The 11,304-nt window shown below is 53.5% G+C and overlaps 1 long non-coding RNA gene across 1 annotated transcript; it reads left to right on the top strand.

The window, feature by feature from the left end:
- The first annotated feature begins 91 nt into the window (after positions 1-91).
- On the top strand, positions 92-10,862 carry LOC105302389. Its single transcript, XR_896819.2, has 4 exons — positions 92-370; positions 3,134-3,272; positions 8,884-8,985; positions 10,570-10,862. It is a non-coding gene; the product is annotated as an uncharacterized LOC105302389 (long non-coding RNA).
- The last annotated feature ends 442 nt before the right edge of the window (positions 10,863-11,304 follow it).

Raw genomic sequence — 11,304 nt, 5'->3', positions numbered from 1 at the left:
TCATTGGCCCGCCACGCCCCCGCCTGAAAAGACACGCCCCATGTTAGGATCCCCGCCCCTCTGCCAGCCAGGTCCGTCCCCGGGACACGCCCCGGCCCGGCCGGGTCGCCGTGAGCGAGCCAGACGTGGAGTGGGGGAGGGGCGCCCCGCCCAATCCCAGGGCTTTGGGCGTCTGTCTGAGACATGTCCAACCAACCTGGGATGGTGAATTTGGGGAACTGGCCCGGCTACAACTGCCCTCTCATTGACTGAATTCTCGAACGCAAATCAAGAGGTATTTCTAAGCCCTGAAAATAATCAGGAAGCGTCCTCCAAATTGCCAGGAATGATGGGCATGTTGACCCAGCATTACATGGATGGGGAAACTAAGGTGAGGCAAGGTAGGACAGGAAGCCGGCCCCTCTCCAAGGGCCTAGCCCCAGCAGGCTTGGGCGTCTGGGAAGTGCCTCAGGCGTGACCCTCATCCCCTCCCCCTGCTCTGGACGCCGGAATCTGATCTCTCCTCTGGTGCCAGAAATAGCTCTGACCGCTAATGTGCTGGTCACTCACTCCTTGTGTCCTGCATTCTTTCAGGAGGTGGGGGAGTAAGGGGCAGAGTGGTGGGGGGGTGACTGCTGAGGTCTCCTTTCAAGGGGAGGGTGCTGAAGGTGCTCTCCCGCTCTCCAGGGCTTACCTATAACTCTCTACTCCAGAGGCCCAGGACCTGGACCTGACAGTTATTGGCCCTGAACATTACTGGATAGGTCTGGGATGGAACCTATAGTGGGTCTGCTCTCTTTGGTTCCACAAACCCTGTGCAGGATATGCCCATTCCCTCCTGGGCCTGTGGCCAGGCTGGAATTCCAGGCCCGCGCTCTTGTCAGCAAGCACTGTGAACGCAGAACTCGCTGCTGGCCCTGCCCGCCTGGGGTTTCTCCTGGAATCCAGACAGCTCTTGGTCCTCCCCCTGCTTTCTCCCCCAGGTTAGAAGCATCTGGGAGAAAGCAAATTTCAGAGCGAGCGAAAAGGAATGCCTCTATCTCCCAAATACACATACTTGTTTGCAGTTCTTTGTACTTAAATGTATAGGCTCCAAACCTTATTCATGGAGACTAGAAAAGGAACTAAAAACCAGGAAAAAGGCTCCAAATCATCCCTGAAATGTTAAAACTGAGATGTTAAGGTGTTAATGGCCTCTCAAATCCAGCTCTAAAATTCTGCTACTCGTAAAAGGCTAAGAATGCAGAAAGTTGTTTGGGTTTATAAACAAAATATATTCTTTCATTCACTCCTTCAGCTCACAGAGTTTCCTCCCACCCCTGGCCTCGAAACACACACTAGGTACGGCTTTACAGCCCTAGATTCTGCTGGGGATTTCAGTGTCTGTCTGTATGTTTTTCCAAAACAAAAAACAGCAGTGAGTACAGGCCTCATGAACGACCCACCTTCTACCATCTACACAGAAGCTGATCATCCATGGATGCCAGAGTAACTCCCCTTCTTCCTTTTTGGCACTGGTCCTGCTAGATGAGGCACCAGACCACATTCTGGCATCCAGGATCCCATCACCCCATGCCCAAGCACCCCCAGAACTCTGGCCAGGGGAGGGTCCCTACCTCCATAGCTGGTGCCAAAAGGTGAGATAGGCCCTTCCTTGTCCTGGGAGGAAGGAGTAACAACTAGAGTTTGCCTGAATCCCTTACAGCCAAATCTTTTCCAGTCCCTGCCACTCCGGGTTTGGGGCTCAGTTGGGGAGGTACTATGGCTCCATGCTGTCCCTGGTACTCTCCCCTTCCCCTTGGCAGATCTCTCCAGGCCAGAAGAGCTCTGAGCTTTGGTGCTCATTGCTGGCTTTCTTCAAGTTTAGTCTGGAATTGGGGTTCCTCCAACCCCCTGTTCCTTCGGGCCTTAGAATTCAGGAGGCCTGGCTGGCCAGAGTTGGACCAGCTAGTTAGGGCTTAACCAGCCCCCAGTGGAGCCCAACCAGCCCCCATAGAACACATAGCAAAATAAAGAGGGAGGTGGACAGCTGTCTGTACGGGCCGGCCCCTAGGTTGGGTACAGACTGAAAGTTAAGGCCTTGTTACTCTGTGTAGTCCCGAGAGCCAAGGATTTCCCTTCCTGGGGAACTGCACTTCCTACCCTAAGGGCTCAGCACATTTCCAGTAACTCACTATTGGAGGCTATTCTGGAACCCCAGCAGGGCCTAGGCTACCCTAGATCAGGTTTGGTGCTCACAGCCAGTTGGAGGGCACAGCCAAGAGTGAGGCCCAGAGAACGCCTTAGAGCAGCTGCCCAAGGGCCCATGTAGTATAGGCCTGGGGAGGACTGATCGAGAGGCCAAGAATGGGGCTCGTCGGTCCTGATGTTCAGCTCTCAACTTGCCTGGCCTTTCAGCCGCCAGTGCTTCCTCCACTTAGACCCCCCAGCCAGAGGCTTCAGGAAAATTACCAGATTAAGGTTTGTCTCCCCGACTGGAGTATGAGCCTTTAAGGCCGCAGACCAAACTGCTTGGCCTCACATTGCAACCATCACCTAATAGCCTGCACATAGTAGAGGCTCATTTTCTGTTTGGGCAAGAAGGAATGGGGAGGCGTCCCGCCTCGCTTCCAGGTAGGCGGTCATTCTCAAGGGCCCAAGTCCTGTGCAAGGCCCAAGACAAATGTCCCAGTGTTTACTTGAGGCTGATATGATTTAAGCTCAGGCTTTGTTTCTATCTCAGACAAAATCTAGCAGATACTTACATGGACCAAACTTTTCTGTGGTCTTAGGATTCCAGGGCTTTTTATTCTGACATGTTCTCAAGGGCCAAGGGCCAGTGCCCAGCCTCAGATTCTTCCAGAGAGAGAAAGGCTCCTGCTGCTGATCCTCCCCCAGGACCCAATGGAGAGGGGCAAGAGGCAGCGCTGGCTGGAGGTGGAGGCTCCTGACACAAATGCCAGGCCTGAAGGTCTGCCTGGGGCAGTGGGCTGGCAAGCAGGGCCTGCCAAGTCAGGGCAAGGGTGGGGTCCTTTTGTCTGGATTTAACAGAAGGCAGATTGTCTGGGATCTCTGGCGGAATGAAAGGGCTGATAAGTTCATCTGGGAGAAACTGCCAGTAGGCATGTTTGTGGGTCACCACTATCCTTCCAGAAGCCAATTTCTTCCCTTGCAGGGCCCTCCACTTCGGCACTTTCACCAGGCTCCTTCATACATGTCTGGCACAGGGCCTTCCTCAGTCAGCCTGGCAGCAGCTTCCACACCAGGTCTTCCAAGAACTACAGTTCTGTGGGGACAGGAACCCCACAGCAAGGGTGAGTATAGATTGAATAAAAAAAGTCACCCGTCCCCTGGGGTGGACACACATGTCCACTACCCCCTCCCTCAGCTACATTCTACTCCCTGCTGGCTCTAGGATAAGACCAGTCCCCCAAGGCCGCCTTTGAGTAACCGTTCCCAAAACACTTGTGGCCTTGAGCACTGGGCTAAACACCAGATTACGTCTGGTCTGGTCTAGAAGCGAGCAAAGCTGAGGGGCCTAATTGTTGATGCCCTTGTCACTGATCAGCTGGTCACTAAACTCAGAGTCTTGGGAGAAGCCACCCATACTCTATTAGATTAAGAGTCCCTTCTGTGCTCTCAGTTCTATGTCTACGTCCGGCTCAGGGTTTGGCCACCGGCTCCTCCAGGGCAGAAACACTTCTTCCTCTCAGAGTTGGCCTGAGATTTGGCCATGTCCCTCTTGTCAACCCGGGCTCCCCTCAGTGACCCCTTAGTCAGGAGACATTGACAGATTATACACCAACCGCCAATTCTGATTGTTGATGGCTGATGGCCACATCTTTAGAACACTGGAAAATGTTGGACCCAAGTGGACAGACAGTCTTTGCTGTAGGCAGAGTGCTGACAGAGACGTGCAGGGCTTCTGGGAGCCCCCGCTGTGGTCTAGGGAATCCCCAGCATTTCTGGGAGGAATGAGAGGGAACCCTGCAGCCATCTTGAGCAGAGCTAATAAAGGGATACAGAGTGAATGTTAGCTCATCAGCCAAGCCTCCCAGGGTGTCCATATGAGGAACAAACCCCTGCTGAGACCCAGAGCCAAGGTCACTGTGTGACCTAACATTAGCTGCTTGTCTTCTCTGAGCCTCTTGGTCATCCCCATTATCAAATGACCTCATGTTTGTGCTTCAGACCTGCCTGCTCACTGAGAGTGACAAAAGATGGCTTTGTATGACTGAGTCAGGGCCAGGGTGAAACATCCATCATGTTTCATCAAATATCAATCCACAGATATTTACTTAGTCTGTCGTATGCTAGGAACACAGCGAGAGATAAAAGGGACAAGCTCTGCTCTCGTGGAGCCCAAATTCTAGAATAGCAAGATAGACAGTAAATAAATAAGTAAATAAAAATGGAATGATCAAGGGATGAGAGAGCCGTGAGGGCCCAGGGTCTGCTCTGTGGTGCAGTTCATCAGGGAAGTCCTGCAGGAGGTTAAAGTGGAAGCCCTGGAGTTTTCTAGAAGGAATGGAACAAGCCTCGGGAATGGCCACCATGAAGGCAGAAGAGGAAGCAGGCTGGCAAGTCTGAGGAACCTGGGAGGTCGCTGTGGCCTGAGCAGAGAATAGAACTGTGAACAAGGGAGAAAGCAACCGATGGGAGGGCAGGCTGGAGCTGGCTCTAACCAGGCGGGGTTTGCCAGTAGAGGGTCCCAGGAACAAGGGCAGGTTAGTGAAAGGTGGGAGCAAGGAGGAGGGGAGCAGGACGGTGCCCTCAGGCCTCCCTGAAGGAATGCGGTGGGGCGAGGAATGAGGGGGCAGCAGCTCGGCCCCAGCCCTGGAGCCCCTCCCCCTGGTCTGTAGGGAAAGAGAGCCCAGGGGGAAGGCAGGGGGAGGGGCAGAGGTGGGGGTCTTTGGGAGGGAGGAGCACCCGATGCCAGGAAAGTCAAGTCAGAACAAGCATTTAGAGAGAAAATCTCTCACTTTCCCTGCCTCCGCCTCCCCCCTGAATGCAGAGAGAAGGCACCTCTCCCTCCAGCCCTAGAGGAGGAAGGATGGGGATGGGAGGGGACACCCCTCTCGGGGGAGGAATGGCTTCCCTGGGCTCAGGCAGCAGCAGGTGAGGGCTTCAGGAAAGACCTTGCAGGGCTCAGAAGAGAGGGCCTAACTCCAACTCCCTGGGGAAAGGGAGTCCATGGGCTGGGCCAAGGGGGAGGTGGGGAAAGAGTAGAGGAGCAGGGGAGTGGGAGGTGGGAATGGGGCGAAGGTCTGCCCCAAGCCAAGTTCCAGGGCACCCACCCACCGAGTCCCCTGGGGCTGCCAGATACAGGCTTGCAGGAGGCCCTTGGGACAGGTGGGGTGTCACTTGGCAGGCACTTGAGGCCTCAGGCAGCTGTCTCATCCATATCCCTCCTGCTCACTGCTCAGGGCCAGTGACCCGCAGCTGCCACTTACCCGAACTGGACTGAGGTCCTGGCTGGGGTCACCTGTGAGTGGGTAGGAGAGGGTCTGTGTCCATCAGATGGGCTCTGTAGGCTAAACCTGACAAAGGACCCCAGGGACCAGGAAGGCCTGGAGTGGGAAGGGCTGGGGGCTGGACTCAGGATGGGCCCTCAAGTGAGACCCCATCTTGAAGCCAGGCCTCTAGGCCTCGGTGTGGCCAGGACTGGCTGCAAACATGGTCGAGGCTCTCTACAAAGGGACTCACATGTCCCAGGGCCATAAAAAGACCCATTCATGATGCGTGCAGAGTTTTTCCAGAAAAGAAACATTTCATGTCTACCTTTCCTATCCCATCTCCATGGCCATGAGCTAATGTGACAGCTGGTACAATACAAAGGTGGGGACATGTGAGTGGAAGGAAGACTGCTCCCGAAGGGGATGTCCGGGGCCACAGAGCCAAGACCCAGCATCTGCTCATCCCATGGTGGGGAGCCCCAGGAAGGAAGGCTGGCCTCAGCTGGCCCCCTGCCTTCCCTCTGCTTGAAACTTCCGTGTACTCATCCCTTTGTACTCATCGGGCTGCCTGAAACCTTCAGCAATTGGTTCAATGTCAGCAGTGGGGCCGAGGCCCCGGTGTTGAGGTGGGCAGAAAAGAAGGAGCCCACAGATCTTCATGCTGTACCTACAACTCCTGAGACCAGCCTCAATCCCAGTATGTCCCTTGCCCCACAGGAGGCAAGGCCTGGGGTGTCCCAGGCTGCCTTGCTCTTATAGGCAGATACTAATGGGCAGTCCTGAGTTGAGGCCCCAAGGGCTGGGTGCAACAGGCAGGGGCCCTGGTATCTACCTCTGACTGACTGGGACCGCAGCCAAACCCCTCTCCCTCTCCAGACTCTTTCCATCTCTGAACCTTGCAGGCCAAAGTTTTCCCAAAAGCCCAGTGTTGTTTACTTTCCTTCCAAGAAAGGGCCAGGACACAGGTGCAGATAAGGAACTGGTAGGGGGAGGGATGGAGGGATAAAACAACCCAGGGTCAGGGGTGGGGGAGAGCTCCAGAGGGGTTCTAAGGGAGGCAGTGTAGTCCAGAAGGATGGCCTTTGGAGGGACCACTGGTATGGGGAGGAGAGCACTTGGCTCCCTGTCTAGCCCCGCAGCTTCTCCTTCCCTGAGAAATTTCTTTTACATCTGACAGCCAGGCTGGCCAGTTGGCAAGCAGATGCTTCCCCTCCCCCAGTGCCTCCCACCCGCACTGGCCCTCGACCATTTTCACCCATTCCCACGACACGGCAGCCAGGGAGCTTCCTCACCTGTCGCTGCCTGGGCTCCCTCCCTGTTCCGGGCCAGCAGCTGTTCCCAGACAGCTGGATCAGGGTGGGATACTGCACAGGCTGAACTGTCACGACCTCCTCCTCCCCTGCCTTGATGGCCCTGCTGGCCCACCCACAACCCTGCCTTTCGGATGTCCATGACCTCAGTCTTGGAGACCCACCAAGCTGTGGGCTGCCTGTACCCTCACAAGGAGCAACAGCTGCCACTACTCCCAAGCTCAACAGCCAAGGTCCCCTTGCCTCCTGTCAGCCTGAGGGTGAATGCCGGCACCTACCCTACACATCGCCCTTGTCTTCTTGGGCCTTGGTCTTCTGAGCACCTTCTCCCATAAAACGACTGTGGCCTTCAGGGAGGAGGGGCTGTGGAGCCCTGTCCTCTGCTGACCCGGCCCTCCTGGGGCAGCAGCCAGAGCTAAATTCAGACTCCAATCTACCTTTGGTCCTGCCCTGCTCGGTGCTCGGTGCTCGCCCTGACTTCTTGCTGCTGGAGGACCCAAACGACTCGCTTCTTCCACACCTGCCCGGCTCGCCCCCTCCCTGCACTCTGTGCCACCGCTACCTCCTCACCCTCCACTCCGACCCACTGATCTCCACTTCTCTCAGTACCTACCCACACCTCTTTACCCTAGTTTTTCATGACCCCAGCCGCACAGAGACTCTTTAAGTTCCTACAAATATGCTAGGCATCTGCCAGTTCCCCTCAAGGCTTCCCACTTGCGACACTTCTGCCCACACCATTTTTTTTTCCACTTGGCTAACCTCATTCCTGCTCATCCTCTGTCTCAGTTTCCAGCCCGAGCATGTGTTCCTGCTCCGGATGCCTGCTTGGGCCACCATATTATTATGTCAGATTTAAAGTTGATGCCTAGGACAGACTGGAAGATCCATGTCTGTCTGGTCCTTCCCTCCATCCTGGGAACCTCTAGAGACAACGTCTGACACTTAGAAGGTATCCAATAAAATTAGAACGAATGAATGTGTGAATATTTGATTGAAAATAGGGCTTCCTGGAGCCTCGAGTCTGTGCTAGAGACCTGTAGCCTTCTAGAGAGACCTCCTACAAAGTCCAGTTAGTATTTTAAAGCCCCAAGACCATAAGCCAACATACCTTCATGGACTTCCAGCCACCTGCAGAATAAATAAACACCACCCTATACCACCTTGGTCAATAGAGACCTGTCCAAGACTGGTTAAGACCCACCAGTGTCATCCCTTCCCCTCAACTACCTGCAGAGTACCACCTTTGTTGTCCCTGCTTCATCCAACTACCCAAGTCCTGCCCATCCTACTCAAGAACCACACCCACAAGCCTCCCAGCATGACTGCTCATTGTCTCTAGGACACCTCAAGCTCCTGGGGGGCAAAGATTGCCCTTGATAATAACAGCTACCATTGCCGAGCTCCCTCCTGCGCTCCTGCACCCTGGACACACGACATTTCAGTATGCCTCCCAATAACCATCTGCAACAGTGACTGTTATTAGCCCATGTTACAGATGAGGAAACTGAGGCCCAAGGGTCAAGTCATTCATCAGAGGCCACACAGCTAGTAAGTGGCCAAGCTGTGGATCTGTGTTCATCTTCATAGCCTTCACTGTGCCTGGCTCAGAGCAAGGAACTCCATTGATGGCTTGCTGAATGAGTGAACAAATTGATACAGTTGCATCAAAATTTTAATTACCAGGACCCACCCACCCCTGGCACCCAGGACACAGAGGCTTCAGACTCATGATAGGGGCTTTCCAGACTTGGAAAAAAGAGGGCTAGGTTTGTCTCCCTCACCCCTTGTGCACATGGCCAGTGGCCACCCTGGCTTCGCCTTGCTGGGGTCCTGACACTGCTGAGTTGTGTGAGTAGTCAGGGCCCAGTGAGGAGGAAAGAGGCTACAGGCTAACATGAATGAGGAAGAAAAGGCGGAGGCCTCCATGTTGGCCAGCCCCTTTCAAATAGCAGTGAAAAGGCCTGGGGACCAGTGATTAAACAGAGAGATCCTCAGGCCGGCCTGATTATAGGGATTATAGGGTCTTCTACAGTTCTGGCATTTAATCTAAGCCCACTTCAGTCCTTCATTGTAAAAGGTAAGGAACTGGGTACAGGGCCAAGAAGCAGCCAAATCAAATCACAACGCCATTTACTGAGCATCTACTCTGTTCCCAGACATGCAAGTAGTCCAAAAGCAGAGAAATAGAAGTCACAGCCAGGACAACTGAGAAGCATGTCCCTGCTCTTCAGCGGAGAAAGCTGCACATAGGAAACAAGGTGTGTGCAAGGGAATCAGGCAGCCTGGCCTGGTCTCAGGAGGTCACCTGGAGGAGGGGTCACTGTGTCTTTGGGGAGGGGAGTGGCTGAGTTTTCTGCTGGCTTGATGAATTCCCAGGAGAGGCTGAGCAATAGCAGGGCCTGTTGAGGCCTGACCAGATGGACAAGATTGGGGTAGAGGTGACTGCCCAAGCAGGCCCCAGCCAGGCATCCTAGACTTTGCTGAAACTTGCCTGACGGAACAGCATGGTCCGGAGCGGGGGGCCAAATGCGGGGAAGTGGAGGAACTGACAAGATAGCCAGCTGCTGGTCCCGCATTGCCCAAAACCAGAGTCATCCCGTTCCAGATTCCTTTCATAATGGGATAAATTGTACCAACAGTGAGGCCCAGAGTGGGGCCTGGTGGAGCCCAGTGACTTCAGTGGCAGGACAGTGGGTCCCAGGAAAGCCAGGGAAGCACAAGCATTCCTTGGCTCCCTATCCCCAGCAGCTGCAGGGAGCTGCTCCAAGCTCCCAGCTATGCCCAGCAGCCCCCAAGGAGAAAGACTTATTTCCTGCCCTCCTCCCCAGTTGGACACACAGTCCTGGATTGGGCAGCTGAGTATTCCATGGCAGGCCGTAAGGGAGATGGTGAGTGGCGCTGTCAGCCAGCACTTGGGAAAGGCAGCATGGGCCCCATCTGGAGACCAAGCCTGAGAAGGGGGTACCATGGATTTCATTCCCTGTGGCAGGGCCCCAGACTTCCTACCTCCATAATCCACCCTTTTCCCCCCCAAAAAGCTACTGACACTTTATCAGACAAACACTCCCTGCACACAGAAACCTGCCTGTAATTTACAAGGATCCGTGAACATCGTGTAGGGCTTCAGGGAACTCAGGCTAGAAGCCCTTGCAGTGTGCTTAAGGTCAGAGAAATTCCAGTCTGGTTCTGCCCTAACTGGCTGAGTCTCAGGCCAGCTCCTGGTCATCTTGATTTGCACTGCCCTCTAGAGCCTGTGAGGTTGGGCAACGGGAGCCTCATGAGGCCCAACTGCTCTGCCACCTCCTTGGAATCACTTGAAATCACCCTATTGGGGATGGTTGTGCTTTATTGTTTTTTTTTTTTTTTAAAAAGGGTAGCTTCAAACCCAGCTGAGAATCTACACCTGCTCACCAGAGCTGGGCTGTCTTCCTCACACCGGGCCTCCCGGGAGTCCCAGCACGATCTGCTGCCCCGCTACCTCCTGCCCATCTGGATGGGTCTGGCTGCCAACTGGGGGCCTCTGCGAGCTTTGGAAGCTGTGGGCTCTGATTCACATACACATCCATCACCACACCTGCTGTTTTTGTTTTGTTTTTTAATTGATATATCCGTCATTCGCCACATCTACTGAGCACCTTCTATGTACCAGGCCTCGGGCTAAGCATTACACAAAGAGAAATCATGCCCAACATCAGATGGCTCACTCAGTGTAACCTTCCCAATGAGATTATCTTGAAACTGAATCCCTCTTCCACGCATTTAGTAAGCTGCCCAGTGTGTGGCTACCTCTAGCAGAGCCTGGCCTTTTTAGTCACTTCTTGTCACCTCTTGCTTCCAAACAGCAACTTTGAACCCACAGAAGGAGATGAAGAAAGAACTTCTGTCTGTCAACCTAGGATCCAGGAAGCTTGTAACAAAGTGGCCTGGATGAATCCTCTCAAGGGCACGTTGGATGCGTCTCTTGCCATTTTGTTGCGAGTGCTTATCACTATTAGCCATTATGTGTAAACTGATTCATTTGTCTTTTCCTCCACTAGAATGAAAACTCTATGAGGATAGAGACTTCGGTTCACTGCTGTGTGCCTATGTGAAAAAGTGTTCAGTAAATATTTGTTAAATAAAAAAGATTCATAAAGCCGAGACCAGATTCTATATACAATGTGGTCCTGCCAGGGTTGAACCCCAATATGGCCATCCATCAGCTGTATGGTCTTGGGCAAGTTAGTCAACCTTTCTGCTCAGTTTTTCTTACCTATGATATGAAAATGATTGTGATTTCTACCTTGAAGAGGAATAGGTTGAGTGTAAAGAAAACAGTAAGTGTCTGGCACATAGAAATGCTAAATGAGTTAGTGGTTATTGTTTTTGTTACTATTTCTATCCTGCTTTGTCCATTCAACGTTGCTAGGAGCTTTCCTCACCTGGATCAGAAACTTCAGTGCTGTTGGAGACTCACTATGCCATTGGACCAAGGTGCCATTCACTGAGTACAAGTTTATACTATGAGCAAGAGCTACGTGTGTGTGTGTGTGTGTGTGTGTGTGTGTGTGTGTGTGTGTGTTTTGGAGGAATCAAAT

This window comes from Pteropus vampyrus, unplaced genomic scaffold (assembly GCF_000151845.1).
Source record: "Pteropus vampyrus isolate Shadow unplaced genomic scaffold, Pvam_2.0 Scaffold271, whole genome shotgun sequence".
In the NCBI taxonomy this organism is placed as follows: Eukaryota; Metazoa; Chordata; class Mammalia; order Chiroptera; family Pteropodidae; genus Pteropus; species Pteropus vampyrus.
Note: the sequence above shows the minus strand (reverse complement) of the source record. Positions and strands in the feature narration are given on the sequence as shown.